The sequence below is a fragment of the Oryctolagus cuniculus genome, chromosome 7 (genome assembly GCF_964237555.1).
Source record: "Oryctolagus cuniculus chromosome 7, mOryCun1.1, whole genome shotgun sequence".
NCBI classification, from domain to species: Eukaryota; Metazoa; Chordata; class Mammalia; order Lagomorpha; family Leporidae; genus Oryctolagus; species Oryctolagus cuniculus.
In genome coordinates this window covers 41419187-41439700 of record NC_091438.1, presented here as the reverse complement: position 1 = coordinate 41439700, position 20514 = coordinate 41419187, and the positions used below count along the sequence as shown (strand labels likewise).

Here is a 20514-nt window from a genome sequence, read left to right as displayed (position 1 = left end):
TTTCTATGTCATTACTTAAAAATTTCTGCCATTCACTTTAAAAAATAAACTCTCTGCTGTGGCCCAGGAGTGCAGTGGAGGATGGCCTAAGTGCTTGGGCCCTGCACCCCATGGGAGACCAGAAGCACCTGGCTCCCAGCTTCGGATCAGTGCGGTGCGCCGGCCACAGCGCGCCCACCGCGGCGGCCATTGGAGGGTGAACCAACGGCAAAGGAAGACCTTTCTCTCTGTCTCTCTCTCTCACTGTCCACTCTGCCTGTCAAAAAAAAAAAAAAAAAAAAAAAGAAATAAACTTTATTGAGGTATAATATGCATACAATAAAGTGCATTCTTTAAAATTTACAACTTGATGATTTTTGGATTGTTTTTAACAATCACAAAGGATTTAATTGAAAGGGTTTCCATGATAACATTTAAGCAAATCCCTAATGATGGATATTTAGATTATTGTTTCAAATTTCAAATAGTGCTGATTTGAACAATCCTGTGGAAAAATCATTGTACATTCATACGTGAATTTTCTAGGATAAATTCTTAATGGAATTTCTGGGATGAGGCATATGGATATTTTAAATGGAGATATATAATGCCAAGTTGATTAGACAAATTTATACTTGTAGTAACGTTATGTAAGAGTTCCTGTTTCCTTACTCCCTGAGCAGATCAATGTAGAGGTTTATTTTTATTACTTATTATCCATCTATAGTTGCTCCACTTGCACAATTCACCCATTTTGTCCTTTGTGACTCTACAGCCTACTAGGTTGGTTTTCCATGGAATTTTGGTAACTCCTTAGTGATGAGTACTGCCTATAAAGTATTCAGAGGTGATTTACAAAACAAGAGTTTTGAAATTTATCATTAATTTAAAAAATGTCAATTATTTTTTATTTCCAACTACCAAAAGATTAGTCATGAGAAAATAACTGTTCTTTTATTTCTTCTTCTCCTTCCAGCCAACTGATTTTTCTTCCTTATTCCTTTTTATATTTTCAATGTTACAACAATATTTACTTTCTATTCTGTAATCACAATACTCACCATTGATTACCCTGTGTCTCAAAATCTGTATCAGTGGTTTACAATAGTTACAATTCTTTTTACTTTGGTTTGCTAACTTAAGATATTTAATTATCCATATGTGGTAGAGCTCCATTGTCTGATATCCATACTACAGCTTACTGCCTGTATTTTCTTCTTGTATTTTATTTTCTATTTGTATTCGCTATTATTTTCTCAAATGGATTCTTCATTCAATTAACAGATTTTAGAGACATCTATTCTATTATTACTGCGTGAAATTTGGATTTCATTCAAGTTTTGTTATTTTTTTATCCCCCAGAGTTTTACCAGATTTTTTGGTATCTTTTCTCAATACCTTATCATATATCATTTGATCTCTTTTAATTATTTCTTGTGCTTTATTTGGAGTCCATGCTTTGTTTAATTATATGGGGACTATCCACAAGACTTTGGTATTGTTTTCTGTTTCTTAAAGTAATTTTTCTTCTTCTTTTATATAAATTCTTTCCTTTTATTATGTAATGATTTCAGAGGCCTTCTGTAAGTCACAGGCACACAAACAATTGTGTGTTTTAAGAAATAGCTAAATTGGCCGGTGCCGCGGCTCACTAGGCTAATCCTCCACCTAGCGGCGCCGGCACACCGGGTTCTAGTCCCGGTTGGGGCGCCGGATTCTGTCCCGGTTGCCCCTCTTCCAGGCCAGCTCTCTGCTGTGGCCAGGGAGTGCAGTGGAGGATGGCCCAGGTGCTTGGGCCCTGCACCCCATGGGAGACCAGGAAAAGCACCTGGCTCCTGGCTCCTGCCATTGGATCAGCGCGGTGTGCCGGCCGCAGCGTGCCAGCAGCAGCGGCCATTGGAGGGTGAACCAATGGCAAAGGAAGACCTTTCTCTCTGTCTCTCTCTCTCACTGTCCACTCTGCCTGTCAAAAAAAAAAAAAAAAAAAAAAAGAAATCGCTAAATTAAGAAAAAAACTAAGTTAGTATAACAATTTTGCCACTATTAACCTGACCAAAAGTTTGTAATGGAAAATATAATGACTGGTATGATGATGATTGTGTTTTATTGTAAAATTAATACTGGACCTCAAATCAAGAGCTCTGAGCATGAGTTTCAATACTGCATTAAATAGTAATGAAAGTTTGGGCAACATACAGCAAACTAGGTTTAAATTTGTTTTCTAATTTGTAAAATAAGTAAATTAGTAAGTGTTCCTACTTCTGCATAAGATTGTCATATATATTTTTCAATATATTTTTTAATTTTAAGAATTAACAATTTTTAATACTTTGCCATATTCACTTCATATGTAGATATAACATACATACACATATGTACTATATATTCTTGAATTCAGGAATACTAATGTCACAAAATATGAGATTCATGTCTGAGAAAGAGGTATATTGTCACATAGATGGTATAATTAAGTGCAAACAATATTTATAATTATCTATATATACCAAATAATATAACAACCCACACCATTTTTACACTCTTCTTGTATTAAATTCTGCATTTAAGAGGAAACATTGTATTTGTCTTTCTGCATCTTGCTTATTTTACTTTTGATAATGATCTCCAGTTCCATCCATTTTGTTGCAAATGTCAAAATTTCTTTCTTTTTTATGGCTGAGTAATATTCCATCATGTATATATTCCACATTTTTTTTACCCAGTCATAAGGTGATGGACATCAGAAGGCAAGATGGAGGAATAGCAACAGGAAGGTCTAATCTAGACTACGTGAACATAGCAGAAGGTGCACTCAGGGGAAAGTTGCAGGGAAAACTGCAGCAGGAGGTCCTGTGAACGCAGTGGAAATGGCCTCAACCTGAGTGGAAGGCACAGACTCACAGCAACGAGCATAGAACACAGCAAACGACCCCACAGCCTGCTGCGCTGAGCAAGGTGAGGTCAGGCTGCACTGGCTGGAGACACTGTTGATACAGCTGGAGGGAGGGTCTAGTGGACTGCACTGTCCAGAACCCTCAGGGGTGCTGGGTGACTGCTCACCCTGAGGAGGAGGGCAAAGCGGCACATCTATCTCTCCCCTCCTCCCTCTCTTCACCAGCCCCGTAGATAGCTGTGAAAAGGCTAGTGCCAATTTGGACAGAAACAGGCAGCAACTGTTGCAGCTCTTCTGTGTGCACCCAGCAACTTGTGGGGTCTGTCAGAAGGGGCAACTACAGCAGTTTGAGTCAGTTGGACTGTCCCCACCTTGTCAATGGGGCAACAACACTGGCTCTGCTGTGCCAACCTGGCAACAGGTGGAGAGAGGGAGCCATCCCAACCAAAGGGAAGTGCCGCCCACTGGGCTCTTGTACCAGCCCAGCACGATTGTGAAAGGAGTAGGGCTGCATCCAGTGGGTACTGTGCATGCTTGCGATCCAGGGATTTTACCAGAGGGAAAAAAATCCACATTCCCTACTGACTTTGAGTCTGCCTAGGGGGGTTGGATTCCATCCGCTTGGGTGAAACACACACTGGCAGTAGCTCTGGGAACCCCTTAGTCTCTCTGTGGACATGGCAGGCTAGTGGAGCAGAGTGGACTCTCTTGTACTCCTTGACCATGGGAGCCCTGGGTGCTGAGATTGTGAAAACACTGTGACTGCATGAGGAGGGCAGGGTGAAGCTGGGGTTCTGGACAAGCTCTGAGTGCACAGCCACACTCTTGGAACTTCTTGGTTGCCGGGGCAGCTCACTGCAGCTGGAACCATGTTCACAGTGAGGACTGCACAGGTCATTCATGCAGATGAGTGTTGAACACACTGGGGACTAACACCCAGGCATTTCTCAGCTTGAAAGAGATGAGGCAAGGGGGTGATCACAACAGAGTGACCATCTCCCCTACCCCCTTCTGTCAATAAGAGGAGAGCTACCACTTCCAACTTGGGTGTTACCGTGGATACTCATTCCACACTACAGCACCAACCAGAGCTCCCTGGATACAACCACCACATACCTCTTGGTGTTCATTGAAAGTACAGACATTCCACTAAACCACAGAGCACAGCTGAAAGATAAAAGCCATCAGAGGAAAAAAAAAATACAACAATTAACTCCACAAATGCCTGAAAATAAGTGTAGAAATTCAAGTATCAAGAATAAGGAAGACACCATGATTTCCTCAAAGGAACACAACAACATTTCAATACTAGAACGTCAATATGAAGAGATTGATGAAATGCCAGAAATGGAATTCAAAAAATTAATCCTAGGATTATTCAAAAGCAATCAGAAGCAAATCCACAAACTAAATAAAACTATATGTGACATGAATGAAAATTTTTCCTTGGAATTGAATTTTAAAGAGAAATCAAAATGAAATATTAGAAATGAAGAACTCGATAGAGCAAATAAAAATGTGGTGCAAAGCCTTAACAGCAGACTTGGCAAGGCAGAAGAAAGAATATCTGAACTAGAAGATAATCTTTGGAAATCTTACAGTCAGACCAAAAAAAAATCAAGAATAAAATATAAAATTTAAAATCAATGTTGGACAGGGGTCACTGTGCACATACTTCCCATGTCCTTAATGTGTTGTACAATGTGAATTAATGCTATAACTAGTACTCAAACAGTACTTTACACTTTGTGTTTCTGTGTGGGTGCAAACTGTTGAAATCTTTACTTATTATATACTAAATTGATCTTCTGTATATAAAGATAATTGAAAATGAATCTTGATGTGAATGGAATGGGAGAGGGAGCGGGAGATGGGAGGGTTGCAGGTGGGTGGGAAGTTATGGAGGGGAAAAAGCCACTGTAATCCAAAAGCTGTAGTTTGGAAATTTATATTTATTAAATAAAAGTTAAAAAAATCAATGTTGGGGATTTATGGGGTACTATCAAACAACCTAACATATGAGCATGAGTTCCTGAAGGTGTGCAAAGAGAGAATGGACTAGAAGGCCTATTTAGTGAAATAATTACATAAAAATTCCCCAATTTAGAGAAAGACAACAAATAGAGGCAGCACATAGAACTCCTAACAGACATGACCAGAAAAGATCTTCACCACGACACACTGTAGTCAAGCTTTCCACAGTGAAACATAAAGGAAAGATTCTAAAATACGCATGAGAAAAATGCCAGATTACTTTCAGAATATTACCAATTAGACCCACAGCAGAACTTTCATCAGAAACCCTACAGGCTAGAAGGGAATGCTGAGTTATAGTCCAAGTCTTAAAAGAAGAAAAAATGTCAACCCAGAATACTGTACCCTGCAAAGCTCTTACTTATGAATGAAGGTGAAATGAAGACCTTCCATAACAAACAGAAATTGAAAGAATTTGTTGTCACTTGTCCAGCCTTGCAAAAGGTGCTTAAGGATGTGCTACATACAGAGACACAGAAAGATAGTTATCACTATGAAAAAATGAGAAGACAGAAAATCCCCCAGTAAAAGTACAAAAGAAATCCAAAGTAAACAGTAGGACAATAGGAATCTTTATGGGAAAATGGCAGGGTCAAGTAATTACTTATCAATAGTCCCCTTGAATATAAATGGCCCCAACTCTCGAGTTAAAAGATACAGACTGGATGAATGGATTGAAAAACAAGACCCATCTATTTGCTGCCTACCAGAAACACATCTCATCGACATAGATATGTGCAGACTGAAAGTGAAATGATGGAAAAAGATATTCCATGCTAACAGAAACCAAAAAAGAGCCAGTGTAGCTGTCCTAATATCAGACAAAATTAGACTTTAACACAAAAACTGTTAAAAGAGATAAAGAAAGATACCATGTAATGATTAAGGGATCAATTCAAAAGGAAGGTGTGACTACGTCATAAAGCAAGTCTCAACAAATTAAAAAAAATTGAAATAATACCATGCATCTTCTCTGAGAACAATGGAATAAAACCAGAAATCAATAACTCAAGAATCTCTAAATCACATGGAAATACATGGAGACTGAACAACTTGCTCCTGAATGAAGAGTGGGTCATAGAAGAAATCAAAAAACTTCTGGGAACAAATGGATATAATGCATCATTTCACAGTTTATGGGATACAGCAAAAACAGTGTTAACAGGGAAGTTTATAGCAATTGGTGCTTACATGGAAAAATTGGAAAGGTACCAAATAAATGATCTATCAATGCATCTCAAGGACCTAGAAGAACAACAACATACAAAACCCCAAATTAGTAGGAGGAAAGAAATAATTAAAATTAGAGAAGAAATAACAAAACTGAAACAAGAAATATAAAAAAGTGGTGAAATTAAAGCTGGTTTTTCAAAAAAAAATTGATGCACCATTGGTGTAATTAAGCAAAAAAAAAAAAAAAATAGGGAGAAAGCCCAAATCAATGAAATCAGAGATGAAAAAGGAAATGTAACAACAGATACCACAGAAATAAAACGAATCATCAGGAATTAAAACTGAGAACCCTAGAAGAAATGGATAGATTCCTAGACACACATAATCTACTAAAATTGAGTCATAAAGACATAGAAAAACTAAACAGACCAATAACCAAGACAGAAATGAATCAGTAGTAAATACCCTCCCAACAAAGAAAAGCCTCGGAATTCAGCTTCACTGCTGAATTCTACCAGACATTTAAAGAACAACTAATTCCAGTTTTCTCAACCTATTCAAAACAATAAAGGGAGGTAATCCTCCCAAACTCCTTCTATGAAACATGCACCACTGTAATCCTTAAGCCAAAAAAAGATGCAACACACAGAGAGAGAATTATAGACCAATATCCCTGATTAACATACACAAAATAATCCTAAACAAAATATTAGCCAGTCACATCTGAAAGATTATTCACTCAGGCCCAGTGGGATTTATCCCTGGTATGCAGGGATGTTTCAACATTCAGAATCAATAAATATGATACATTACATTAACAAATTGCACAAAAAACCCATATGGTTATCTCAATAGATGCAGAGAAAGCATTTGATAAAATACAACATCCTTTCATGATGAAAATCTTAAGCAAATTGGGTATAGAAGAACATTCCTCAACACAATCAAGGCAATCTATGACAAACTCATGGCCAGCATCCTATTGAATGGGGAAAAGCTGGAAGCCTTCCCCCTAAGATCTGGAACCAGACAAGGATGCCCATTCTCACCATTGCTATTCAATATAGTCCTGGAAGTTTTAGCCAGAGCCATTAGACAAGAAAAGGAACCAAAGGGATACAAATTGGAAAGGAGGAAATTGAACTGTCCCTATTTGCAGATTATATGATACTTTATATGTAGGATCCAAAAAAACTCCACTGAGAGATGATTGGAACTCATAAAGAATTTGGTAAAATGGCAGGATATAAAATCAACAAAGAAAAATAAATAGCCTTTGTATACACAGACAAGGTTATGACTGAGATAAGATCAGTCCCATTCACAATAGCCCCCAAAAGAATCCAATACCTTGGAATAAATTTAAGCATGGATGTCAAAGATCTCTATGATGAAAATTGTAAAACACTAAATAAAGAAATTAAAGAAAAATTTAAAAATGGAAAAATCTTCCATGTTCATAGATTGGAAGAATCAACATAATCAAAATGTTCATACTACCAAAAGTATTTACAGATCCAATGCAATCCCAATCAAAATACCAATGGCGTTCTTTGATGACCTAGAAAAAATGATGCTAGAATTCACATGGAAACACAAGAGACTCTGAATAGCTAAATCAATCTTATACAACAAAAACGAAGCCAGAGGCATCACAATATCTTATTTCAAGACATACTACAGGGAAGTTATATTCAAAACAGCTTGGTACTGGCACAAAAACAGACTTGTAGACCAATGGCTCAGAATAGAAACTCCAAAAATCAATCCACGTGTCTAGTACCAACTTACCTTTGACAAAAGAGCTAAAATCAATCCCCGAAGTGAGGAGAGTCTCTTTAACAAATAGTGCAGTGGAAACTGGATCTCTATGTGCAGAAGTATGAAACTAGACTCTTACCTGCACCTTACACAAAAATCCACTCAAAATGGATCAAAGACCCAAATACCATCAAATCATTACAGAACATTAGGTAACTCTGCAAGACATTGGCATAGTCAAAGACTTCTTGGAAAATACCTCAGAAGCACAAGAAATCAAAGCCAAAATTGTCAAGTGGGATTGCATCAAGCTGAGAAACTTCTGCACTGCAAAGGAAACACTCAGCAAAGTGAAGAGGCAACTGACAGAATGGAGAAAATATTTGCGAACAACACAAATGATAAAAGGTTAACATCCAGAATCTATAAAAAGCTCAAAAAAATCAACGACAACAAAATAAACAATCCAGTTAAGAAATGAGCAAAGGACTTGAACAGGCATTTTTCCAAGAGAGGAAATTCAAATGACCAACAGACACTTGAGAAAATGCTCAGGATCACTAGACATCAGGAAAATGCAAATCAAAACCATAGTGAGGTTTCACCTCACTCCAGTTAGAATGGCCGACATACATAAATTAAGAAATGACAAATGTTGGTGAGGATGTTGGGAAAAAGGTATCCTAGTACACTGTTGGTGGGAATGTAAACTGGTGCAGCCACTGTCGAAGATAGTATGGAGATATATCAGAAACCTGAATATAGACCTACCATTTGATTCAGCCATCCCACTCCTGGGAATTTACCCAAACCAAATGAAATCAGTATATGAAAGTGTTAGCTGTACCCCCATGATCATTGCAGCACAATTCACAATAGCTAAGATCAACTCAGATATCCATCAACTGTTAACTAGGTAAAGAGATTATGGTATATATACACTATAGAGTACTACTCAGCTGTGAATATAAAATGAAGTCCTGTCTTTTGCAACAAGATGGTTGCAACTGGGAACCATTACATTTAGTGAAATAAGCCAGTCCCAAAAAATGATGTCATGTTTTCCCTGATCTGAGGTAACTAATAGAGTACCTGAATTATAATGTATTGGAGTAAAATAGATATTTTGAGATTAAGTGATTGTTTACAGCCCTTCTTTCTTTCATTGAAGACCAGTGGTTTTTTTTTTTTCTCTTCCTACTATTTGTTGAACTCTTTTACCTAGGGTACAGTTAACTATATGAACATTAAGTGCACTGAAAATAGATCACTGTAAAAATTAAGAGTGGAAATCTGAGAGGGAGAGAGAGGAAGGGTTGCAGCATGGGTGGGAGGGAAGGTGAGGGTGAAGTGCCACTATGTTCTTAAAACAGTATAAATGCAATATATGAAACTTGTATAACTTATATAAAATATAAAAAAGTTGATGGACATCTGGTTGATTCCATATGTTTGGCAGTATAAATTTTTCGTATAAACTTTCATATAAAGTTTCCATATAAATTTTCTATGCTATAAATGTAGGAATGCAGGTATTCCTTTTTTAAATAAAAAGCTTTATTTTATTTATTTGAATGGCAGAGCTACAGAGAGAAAGGGAAAGAGAGAGAGAAAGTGAGTGAGAGAAAGAGATCAGTCTTCCATCTGCTGGTTCATTTCCCTAATGACTGCAATGGCCAAGGCTACGCCAGACTGAAACCAGGATCCAGGAACTATTTTGGGTCTCTTACGTGGGTGCAGAGTCCCAAGCCCTTGTGCCATCTTCTTCTGCTTTCCCAGGCATATTATCAGGGAGCTGGATCAGAAGTGGAGCAGCTAGGAGTTTAATTGGTGCCCATATAGAATGATACCATTGCATGGTGCAGCTTGACCCATCATGCCGCAACACAGGCTCCTGAAATGCAGGTTCTCTTAAAAATAACATGTATTATGTGTCCTTTCTTTCCTTTAATAATTTAAATGCATCTATGCAAAAATGCCTATATTAGATCATTTTTGTTTACAATTTATCCTTCAATGAATGAAGCTATATTCAAAGTGTGGTATGTGCTATATAATACTGTAGATGTATATTTCAGTGACCTCAATGCTGTTGATAGATTCAAAAGATGTATTTGGCAGAAAAAAATTGCCATGAAATAATTGCAGAAAGCTTTCCAAATTTTAGGAAATATTTAGACACACAGTTTCAGGAGGATCGGAGGACCACTAACAGATTTTACAGAAAAATATCCTCTATGAGACAAATTATAATAAAACTGCTAAAAATTCAAGACAAAGAGATAATTCTCAAGACAACATGGGGAAAATATCAAATCACATATATGAGAATCATCACTAGACTCACATCAGACTTCTCAGTTGAAACTTAAAGGTCAGGAAAATGGAATGAGATGGTAAACTCAACGTTCTGAAAGAAAACAATTGCGAACCAAAAACACTACATCCAGCAATGCTATCTTTAAGAAATGAAGGAGAAATAAAACCTTCTCATGATGAGCAAAAACTAAGGGAATTCTTCATCACCAGATCAATCTCTCACAAAATGCTTAAGAGAATGCTATGCTAGAAATAAAAGGATCATAATTACCACAATGAAAACATGTAAAAGTAAAATACTCATTTATATAGCAGATACAAAAAAAGAGAAAGAGATTCAAACCTATCAATACAAAAAAAAAAACACATAAAAACATGAATATCAGCAGCAAAAGAGGAAGATAGGAACAAAGCATATAAAAAGCAACCAGAAAAAAATTGACAAAGTGACAGGGATATGTCATCAGTAATAACCTTGGATGTTAGCACATAAATATTCCAGGTAAAAGATATCGACTGGATGAATAGATGAAATCCAAGGTTCAAAAATATACTGCACAAGAAACTCACTTTGCCAGTAAAGAAACACACGAGCTAAAAGAGAAAGAGTGAAAAAAATATATAACATAAATGGAAAACAAAGCATACAGGAGTAGGTATGTTTTCATCAGGTAAAATCAATTTCAAGCTGAAAATTGTCAAAAGAGACAAAGGTTACTATGTAGTGATAAAGGGATCAACTCAACAAAAGGAAAGGATTACTGTAAATATATATGCAATTAAATTAAATGCTGGAGGTCTCAACTGCATAAAGCAAACATTATTAAATCTAAAAGGAGAAATAGACTCTTATTATACATTAATAGTTGGGGAAACCAACATCCTATTTTCATCAATGGACAAATCATCCAGACAAAAAAAGTTGGACCTAAGATATTTACAGAATGCTTTATCAAACAGGTGTAAAATACATGCTCTTCTCATCAGCATATGGAACATTCTGTAGGAAAGACTATATGTAAGCCACAAAACAAAACTCAAAAAATTTCCCCCCAAAATATTGAGAAGTAGAGCAAGATGGCAACTAAGACACTGCAGTGACCATGTCCCCACAGATGCAACATGTGAACAGCTACTCATGTACCAAGTCATCTTCACAAGAGTATGGAAGCCGGGCGAGAACCCACGGAGTTGCTTTTAGTACAATAAGAAAAGATGCTTAAAAAAAGCTGGAAGTAGAGTTACTTGTACAGTCCCTCCCCCAGCTCCAAGTAGCCTACTGAGGGGAGAGATGCGAAGAGGGAAGAATTAAATTCAGACCTTAGACTTGAAAACTAGCACCAGGTCATGTTTTACATAAAAACCACTGCCAGTGCCAGACAGGCCCCACGGTCCCTACCTCAGGTCTGTACCTGCAGATTGAGTTTTTGACACATCTGTAGCCAGGCAGCTAAGGGAGTGCCTCCACAACCCCTCCTCCAACCTCTATTAGACAGTGAAACAAGAATTCAGACACTGGGAATCTGTGCAGGAAAGGGAACTTAGGACTTTGCCTTGGGGCAGAGAATTGGGCCTGCTGCTGAGAGACTCAGCACCGGGTGAAGCCCAAAGGCCTCTATACCCAGGTGAGAGCTTGCAGATGGAGACTTTGGAGTTGCCTGGCAGTACGCAGACCCCTGTGTCCCAGTAGAACAGGCTCATTTCAGTGAGCATTACTGATAGCCTCATGTGGACAGGCACCCTTTGTACAGGGCCTGGTGACAGTGAGACCATTGGGACCCAGTTTAGTGTTGTTGCTAAGGGGTCTGCCTTTATCACCCCTCTCTCAACCTTAGGCAGATGGCAGGGAGCAACAGCTCTGTGTCTTGGGTTTGAAAAACTTAGTACTGATAAGATCCTGACAGTTGCCATTCCTAGCCAGTGCCTGCAGACAGTGCCTCCAGTCTTGTCCTGGCATCAGGCAGAGACTTGTACCTTGGTGGGATGGATTTCAGCATGTTTCACCACCTGAGACTCTGTAGGGCCTGTAACTCTGAGGCTCAAATGCGACCCAGCTTAGGACTAGCATGGGAGGTAAAGAGGTTGCTTTTTTCATTCCTCCTTCAGCCTTAGGGAGACAGCAAGGAATCACAGGATGATGCCCTGGAACACGGTCCATCTGGTCGAACTAACATTATGTGTATACTAACAGCCCCTGTCCCCAGGCCAGTGCCTGCCAATGCAGCCTGCATACCTTCCCCAGTGCCCAGTGGAGTCCCATAGGCCTGGTTCATCAGATTTACATTATATCCCAACCAGCACCATCTGCAGCTGGTGGCAGGGGCTGTGGACTGTGAGTCCATCTCAGCAGTGGACAGACCATAGTGGTGTGGACTTTGGTCCTTTCCCCATGCTGCCTGGTCTCAGTGGGCTATAGGTTTTAGGTGTGGTCTAGCATTGTGACATTTGTGGTTACAGGACTGGGTGTCTGAGCCTAGAAAGAGGCTTGTAGGGATGGACTTCCTCTGTTTAGAGACTTTTCCAGGTCAACACACCAACTGTTTTTTATTTTGCTCACTGGACTTTTAAATTGAAGGACTTATTTCTTAATTACTTCTATCTCTGCAAGTCTCTCTATTAGAATATTAAATTATTTCTCTGTGTTCTGAAGTTTTTTAAAACAGCTATTTTTTTTTTGTAAATGAGGGACAAATTTGGCATGTATATTTAGTTTCATGTTTATTTGAAAGGCAGAAAATTCTGGGTAGAGGAGAGAGAAAGAGAGATACAGAGAGAGATATTGTCACTCCCCAAATGCCCACAACAGCCAGGACTGAACGGGGCCAGCAAAGTTGCAGGATACAAAGTCATAGATCAAAAATCAGTAGTGTTGAGGCTGGCGCTGTGGCACAGTGGGTTAATACCCTGGCCTGAAGCGCCGGCATCCCATATGAGTGCTGGTTCAAGACCCGGCTGCTCCACTTCCGATCCAGCTCTCTGCTATGGCCTAGGAGAGCAGTAGAAGATGGCTCAAGTTCTTGGGCCCCTGCACCCATGTGGGAGACCCAGAGGAAGCTCCTGGCTTTGGATCGGTGCAGGTCTGATCATTGCGACCAACTTGAGAGTGAACCAGCAGATTGAAAGACTTTCTCTCCCCCTCCTTCCGCCTCCTTTCTCTCTCTCTGTGACTCTTTCAAATAAATAAATCTTTAAAAAAATACTAAGGACATTTTTCAAAGAACTAGAAAAAAACTAATAAAATTTATATAGAACCACAAAACAACCAAAGTAGCCAAAACAATTTTAAGCAAAAAGATAGAAGTAGGAGACACTAATATTACCTGACTTAAAATATATTGCAAATATACTGCAAAGTAGCTGAAGTAGCACAATTTTGGCATAAATTACTTGGACCAATGGAACCGAAAAAGACTCTAGAAGTAAACCCACACATCTACAGCCAATTGATTTTTGACAAAGATGCTGTGAACCTGCATCTTATAAAGAAAACTCTTTTCAATAAACAATGGCGGGAAATTAGATATCCACATGCAGAATGAAACCAGATCCTTATCTCACCATGTATGAAAATCAATTGAAAATTAAAGGATCTAAATTTAATACCTGAAATTTTTAAACAACTATAACAAAATGTAGTGGAAATGCTTCATGGCTTTGGAGTGGGCAGGGATTTTTTGGATTGGATCCCCAAAGCACAGGAAACAGAAGTAAAGACAAATAAGTGAAATTTCACTAAATGAATAAGCTTCTGCACAGCAAAGAAAGCAATCAACAGAGTAAAGAGATAACCTACAGCATGGAAGAAAGTATTTGAAACTTACATTTATGAAAGGAGGTTAACAATCAGAAAATATAAGGATCTCAAACAACTCAATAGCAAAACCAAAACAATACTCCCCTCCCAATAATACAGTCAATCATGGGCAGTAGATCTAAAGAGTTTTTCAAAGGCAGACATACAAATGGCCAGTAGCTACATGAAAAAATGCTCAACATCACTCATCACCAGGGATATGCAAATGAAAGCCACAGTGACATATCACTCATTCTACTCAGATTAGCCATCATTGAAAATACAGACGAGAAGTTCTGGCAAGGATGTAGAGACAGGGAAACTCTTGTATACTTTCACTGTGATGTAAATTAGAGCAGTCACTGTGGAAAGCACAAGGCAGTTTCCTCAAAAACTAGACATAAAGCTACAATATGATCCATTTATCCCACTACTGCGTGTTTATCCAAGGGGAGTTAATTCAGTCAGAGACATCTGCACTCCCATGTTTGTTGTAGCACTATTCATAATCACTAATAAATGTAAACAACCAAGTTTCGATCAATTGATAAAGAAAATGTGGTACGTGTATATAATGGAATACGATTCAACCATAAAAAGATGAAATTTTGTCATTTACAATAACATGGATGTCATGTTAAAAAAAGTATGTCAAGTACAGAATAAGTATTGCATTATCTCACCCACATTTTGAATTAAAAAAATTGAATTCATAGAAGTTGAGTATAATGGTGGCTATCAGAAGCTGGGAAAAGTAAGGGATGGGGAGGATGAGATAAAGTTGATTAACATATTTTAAGTTATTATTAGACAGAAGTAAGAAATTCTGTTGCACAGAGGATTGACTATAGGCAATTATAATGTACTATTTATTTCTCTAAGAAAGAGCTACAAGACAAAATTTGCCTATTGCATAGAAGGGTGAATAGAGATAATAATAAAATATGAATAGTTCTCTAATAAATAGTAGGTTAAGCCTCTGTCTGTGGTGCTAGCATCCCACATGGTACTGGTTCGTGTCCCAGCTGCTCCTTTTCCAATCCAGCTCTCTGCTTATGGCCTGGGAAAGCAATGGAAGATGGCCTAAGAGCTAGGGCCCCTGTACCTGTGTGGGAGACCCAGAAGAAGCTCCTGGCTCCTGGCTTTGGATTGGCCATTTAGGAAGTGAACCAGCAGATGGAAGATCTTTCTGTCATTCCCTCTCTCTGTCTGTAGCTCTACCTCTCAAATAAATAAATCTTTATAAAAAGACAGGATTTTGAATATTTTTTACCATAAACAAATATTAATTTTTGAGGAGATAGATATGTTTCCCATGATTGTACATTACACATGTGTACATGTATTGAAATAGTACACAGTATTCCACAAATTAGTACAATTCTTAGATCAGTTAAAAACAAAAATAATTTTTTAAAAAATCAGTCCTGTTTGGGATAGACTCATAGTCAAGTAAGAGAGAGAGGCTTGCACACTAATTTATTAACTTGTAAAACAGCCAGAAGTGCTTTGCGAATGCGTGGTCTGAAGGTAGCTAAAAGCCATCTGAGACTCTTGCCTCAGATTGAGACAGAGGCATGGATAACTGATTACCAATGAAACACAAAATTCAGATGCTGTATTTTTTTCTAAAAAATGACACAATTTTGAATGCTTTCAGCATAAATAAATGATAAATGTTTGAAGAGATAGCCACATTTACCATGATTTGCACATTATAGAACATATACATGCATCAAAACATCACAAGATTCCCTATAGACCTGGAAAATTTTATGGGTCAGTTAAACAAAAAATTAATCACAGCATAAATCTTTTGTCACAATAAAGTAGAAATCAGTAAGGAGAATCTTTAGAGATCACATGAAACCACATGAAATTTCAATAACTTTCTCTTGAATTACAACCGATGAGTCAATGAAGAAGTCAAAAGGAAAATTTTAAAAATTTCTCTAAACAAAAGAAAATGAAGACATGATTTACTAAAATCTATGGGACACAGCAACAACAGTACAAAGGGAGATGTTATAGCGGTAAGTGCATACCTACACAAAAAGAAAAGATTTCAAGCAAGCAGCATACTGATTCAACTTAAGAAAGCAAGAACAAATCAAAAGTAGTAGAAGGAATTAAAAAAAACAAAGATTGGTGGCACAAATAAACAAAATAGAGATAAAAAAGCTAACTGGTAAAGATCAATGAAAAGAATAGCTGATGTTTTAATGAGATAAATAAAACTGACAAACCTAGACTAAAAAATCCACCCCAAAACTGTTAGAATTGACAAAAAAAAATTCATTAAGGTTGCAAGAAGACAAGTGAACTTACAAAATTTTATTGCTTTTTTACATACCAGTTTTTAAACCGCTGAGAAAGAAATCAAGAAAGAAATCTTGTTCATAATAGCTCCCCAAAATTACCTAGGAATAAATCTAATCAAGGAAATGAAGGAACCTTACAATGAAGACTGAAAAATAGTGCTGAAAGAAATCGGAGGACACAAAATCAACTCAAAGTGGATTGAAGACTTAAACGTTACGAAACTACTAGAAGAAAACAGAGGGAAAGCATGTCAGGACATTGTTCCTGGCAAATAATTTTTAGATAGGAATCCAAAAGCATACACAACAAAAGCAAAAATTGACAAATGGAATTATATTGCACTGAAAAGTTTCTGCACAGCAAAGGAAACAGTGTGAAGAGAAAACCAGCATAATGGGAGAAAATACATAGTTGCAAATTCTTCAACCATGAAAGAATTAATTTCCAGATTATATAAGGGACTCAAACAACTCAAAAGTGAATAAATAACCTACTTTAAAAATAGGCATATGACCTGAATGGAATTCCTCTAGTTAAATGGCCAACAAGTTATATGAAAAAATGTGCAACATCATTAATCTTCAGAGAGATACAAGTCAAAATCACAATGAGATATCACCTTACCCAAGTTAGAATGGCTATTATCAAAAAGACAAAAACTAAGAAAAACTGGTGGTTGGTGAAGATTCAGAAAAAGGGGAACTCTCCTACATGATTGGTGACAACGTAAATTAGTAAAGACATTATGGAAAATTGTGTGAAGTTTTCTCAAAAACTAGAAAGGCATCTGTTGCATGATTCATCTATCCCTCAACTGGATGCATACTCAAAGTAATTGAACTCAGCATGCCAAAGAAATATCTGTACTCACATGATGATTGCAGCACTATCCGTGATAGCCAAGGATCAACCTGTGTCCATTGATTGATAAACAGGTAAAGAAAATGTCTTATATAAACACAATAGGATGTTATTCATTCATAAAGATGAATGTAACCCTGTTATTTGCAGCAATGTGGATGGAACAGAAGGACATTGTCTGGGACTTTGACAAGTGCTTCTCAGACCCTTTCTCTCTTCTTCCTCCTCCAGGACTTCAAGAATTCCTGGTCTTTTCTTCCTGTTTCATCTCAGTAACAGTATTCTGGAGTGGAATGGATCCTGATTATTGTTCTACCTAACATTTAATATAAAATTATGATACTGAGACAAACTTAAATGTTTTGTTCAAAGCACGAAACATCTATTTTCACAGCCAGAGATGGAATTCAGGTCTTCTGACACAAGGTTATATGAACAACCCAAGCAAGATATTTTTGATCACAATCTCTAGGAAATTTTTATGGTCCCTGTTATGCATATAGTTCTCTTAAAAGTTATTTTCATAACTATAGTTCATTATATACCATGTTGTCCACATGAACCTGCTGTCTTGGTTATAATTTGTTGAACGGGAGAGGGGTAGCTGGTTTAAGAACAGTCCATGTGTGGCCATCATGGTGCAGGAGGTTAAACTGTCACCTGTGACACTGGCATCTCAAATCCAAGTGTGAGTTTGAGTACAAGCTACTCCACTTTCAATCCAGCGCCCTGTTAATTCACATGGGAAGGAAGCAGCATATGGTCCAAGGGCTTGAACCCCTGCCACCCATGTGGGAGACCCAGATGGGGTTCTAGCCTTCTGGTTTCAGCCTGACTGTTGTAGCCATTTGGGAGTGAACCAGTTGATGGACGATTCTCTCTGCTTTTATAAATCAATTGATCAATTAATAAGTCTATGTTAAAAAAAAAGAACAGTCCATGAATAAGGTTCCCAGTGGCCCAGGAGGGGCTCATAGGCTAGGTTGTTCAACTAGTCAGGCCAGTTAGAACCTTGACTTTGGCAGTGGCCCACATGGCTTTTCAGTTAGGGCAGGCACTGAAATATGGAGAACAGTCAATAACCAGAGGACCAAGGTGGTAGATTTTCATGTTAGTAGAAGGTTTTGGAAAACAGAAGTCACAGGGCAGAGGAAACAAGAGTAGAGAGCACTTAAGACCAAGGGCAATGCAGGCAGGAGAACTGAGAATGAAAATAGTTGGTGGGCCAGGTAGTAGAAAGTAATGGAAACTCCTAGCTCATTAGGTGTCAGTGGAAGATATTTTGAAAAATACATTATCTTCTGTGGGATCTCTCAGTTCTTCCTTGAATTGTCTATGCTGCCTTTCTTGTGTTTTCTATGCCTTGGGCTGTCTTACAATTGACCTTCATCCACCAGGGGATCTTGGAGTCTCTCTTGTGATATAAAACAGTCTAATGTACCAGACTCAAATTTTTTTTTTTATCACACCATTCTGCTTCTCTGAGAAAACACTCTCCTAAACAAAGATATAAGTGTAATTGCAAGTAATTTTGCTCCTAAAATGACACATTTTGGTGGTCATGTGGGTAACCATGACTTATGATTTGTACACTTTGCAGAATGCATGTCTAATTTAAACAAAATTTTTTAAAAGTGATGCAATAAATTATATTTATTTTAATGTGTTAGAAGATGAGGGATCACAAAACCCACAGACATTACCTCCTTTCTGTATATATTCATCCCTCTCCAAATCTGTGAACATTCATGCTGCTTGGGGACCCTTTCATGAAATTAAGGTCTTGATCAATATTTGTCCGCATGACTGTTTTTGTAGTTAAGTTAATATGTAGCTGTTATGGTAAATGCACGATGCTTCTTTGCACCATGTCACAAACTTGACTTGAGACTGAACATGCAGGGCATGAGAAGACAATCTGAGACAACAAATTAATTTGGTTAAGAAGGGGAGTCTACTGAACTTTTTTAGCAGTCTGGCTGGGTCAAGACTGGATGAGAGGGTTGGCGCTTTGGTGCAGCGGGTTAACGCCCTGGCCTGAAATGCCAGCATTCCATATGGGTGCCGGTTCTAATCTCAGCTGCTCCACTTCCAATCCAGCTCTCTGCTGTGGCCTGGGATAGCAGTAGAAGATGGCCCAAGTGCTTGGGCCCCTGCACCCGCGTGGGAGACCCAGAAGAAGCTCCTGGCTCCTGGCTTCAGATCAGCGCAGCTCTGGCCATCGGGGCCAGTTGGGGAGTGAACCATCGGATGGAAGACCTCTCTCTCTCTCTTTCTCTGCCTCTCCTCTCTTTTTGTAACTCTGAATTTCAAATAAGTAAATAAATCTTTAAAAAAAGTTGGATGAGGACTGAGGCCCACAGATAGTTCACTGAGAGGAAAGACAAGAGTGGGATCAGGTTGAGTTGATTGGAAAATAGAAGGTACATAAGGTCTTCTGAAGGGGTTGATGACGGGGGATGTAGATTGGGAATGGGTATTAGCAGAAACCTAGGGCTTACCAGTGATGGAGAGGCTCACTGGCTTCACTCTTAGGTGAGTTGCTTCCCTTTTGCAGAGATGATAACAGAACATTCCGGCAACTACTACTGCACGGCTAACAATGGCTTTGGCATCAAGAACAGTAAGCCAGTGAGCCTCTCCATCACTGGTAGAGAAGCCCCTTATCTCCCTCCTATCGGACATAGACCCTCACCCCCAACAGCTCCTTACTTCTTTCCTCTGCATTGTGACCAAGGAAGAGCTGTTGCTTGTGTGAAGTGAAATAGCAGAGAGAGATTATGTAAAGATGAAATTTATTTGGGAACAGAATGGCATCACAATGGGGAATACACAAACCATAGTACCCTTGGAGCATATTCACGGAGGTAGAAGCATGAGGTGGTTTTTTTTAAAAGGCAGAATGAAAAGGATTACATAAGATATTTTGAAATAATAAACCTTGGCTATTAATGTTCTCTATATTAGAAAACAATAAAATAACACAAAAGCAATCTTCTTGGCATTTAATATCCCCCACAGTCTCTTTCTCCTCTTTTCTGTGGACACCTTTATGGAAGAAGTGGTTTACAATTACTGCCTTTACTTCTTTACCACACACTAGTTTTTGCCTGTTGCAACCCGGTTTTTATCCCAATCAGTCTACTAAAGTTGATTTTTCATATTTATGAATATGATAATGATGATACTTATAAACAGTATAGTGCTTTTTATCTGTGTGCCTGGTGTGTAGGTATATTTGTTATACATAGTTTATAACTATATGTATGCAGACACTAATTTAATGATCAAAACAATTCCATGAGGTGGGTACTATTTTTGTCCCTATTTTACAGGTGAGGAAATTGGAGTCCAAGGAGACGGAGTCATGACACTAGTCAGT

The 20514-nt window shown here is 38.1% G+C and overlaps 1 protein-coding gene across 1 annotated transcript in view; it reads right to left on the bottom strand.

Annotated features, from left to right (window-relative positions):
- Nucleotides 1-20514, bottom strand: part of FCRL5 (Fc receptor like 5) — a 50639-nt gene that overhangs the window by 15673 nt on the left and 14452 nt on the right. The window lies entirely within an intron of this gene.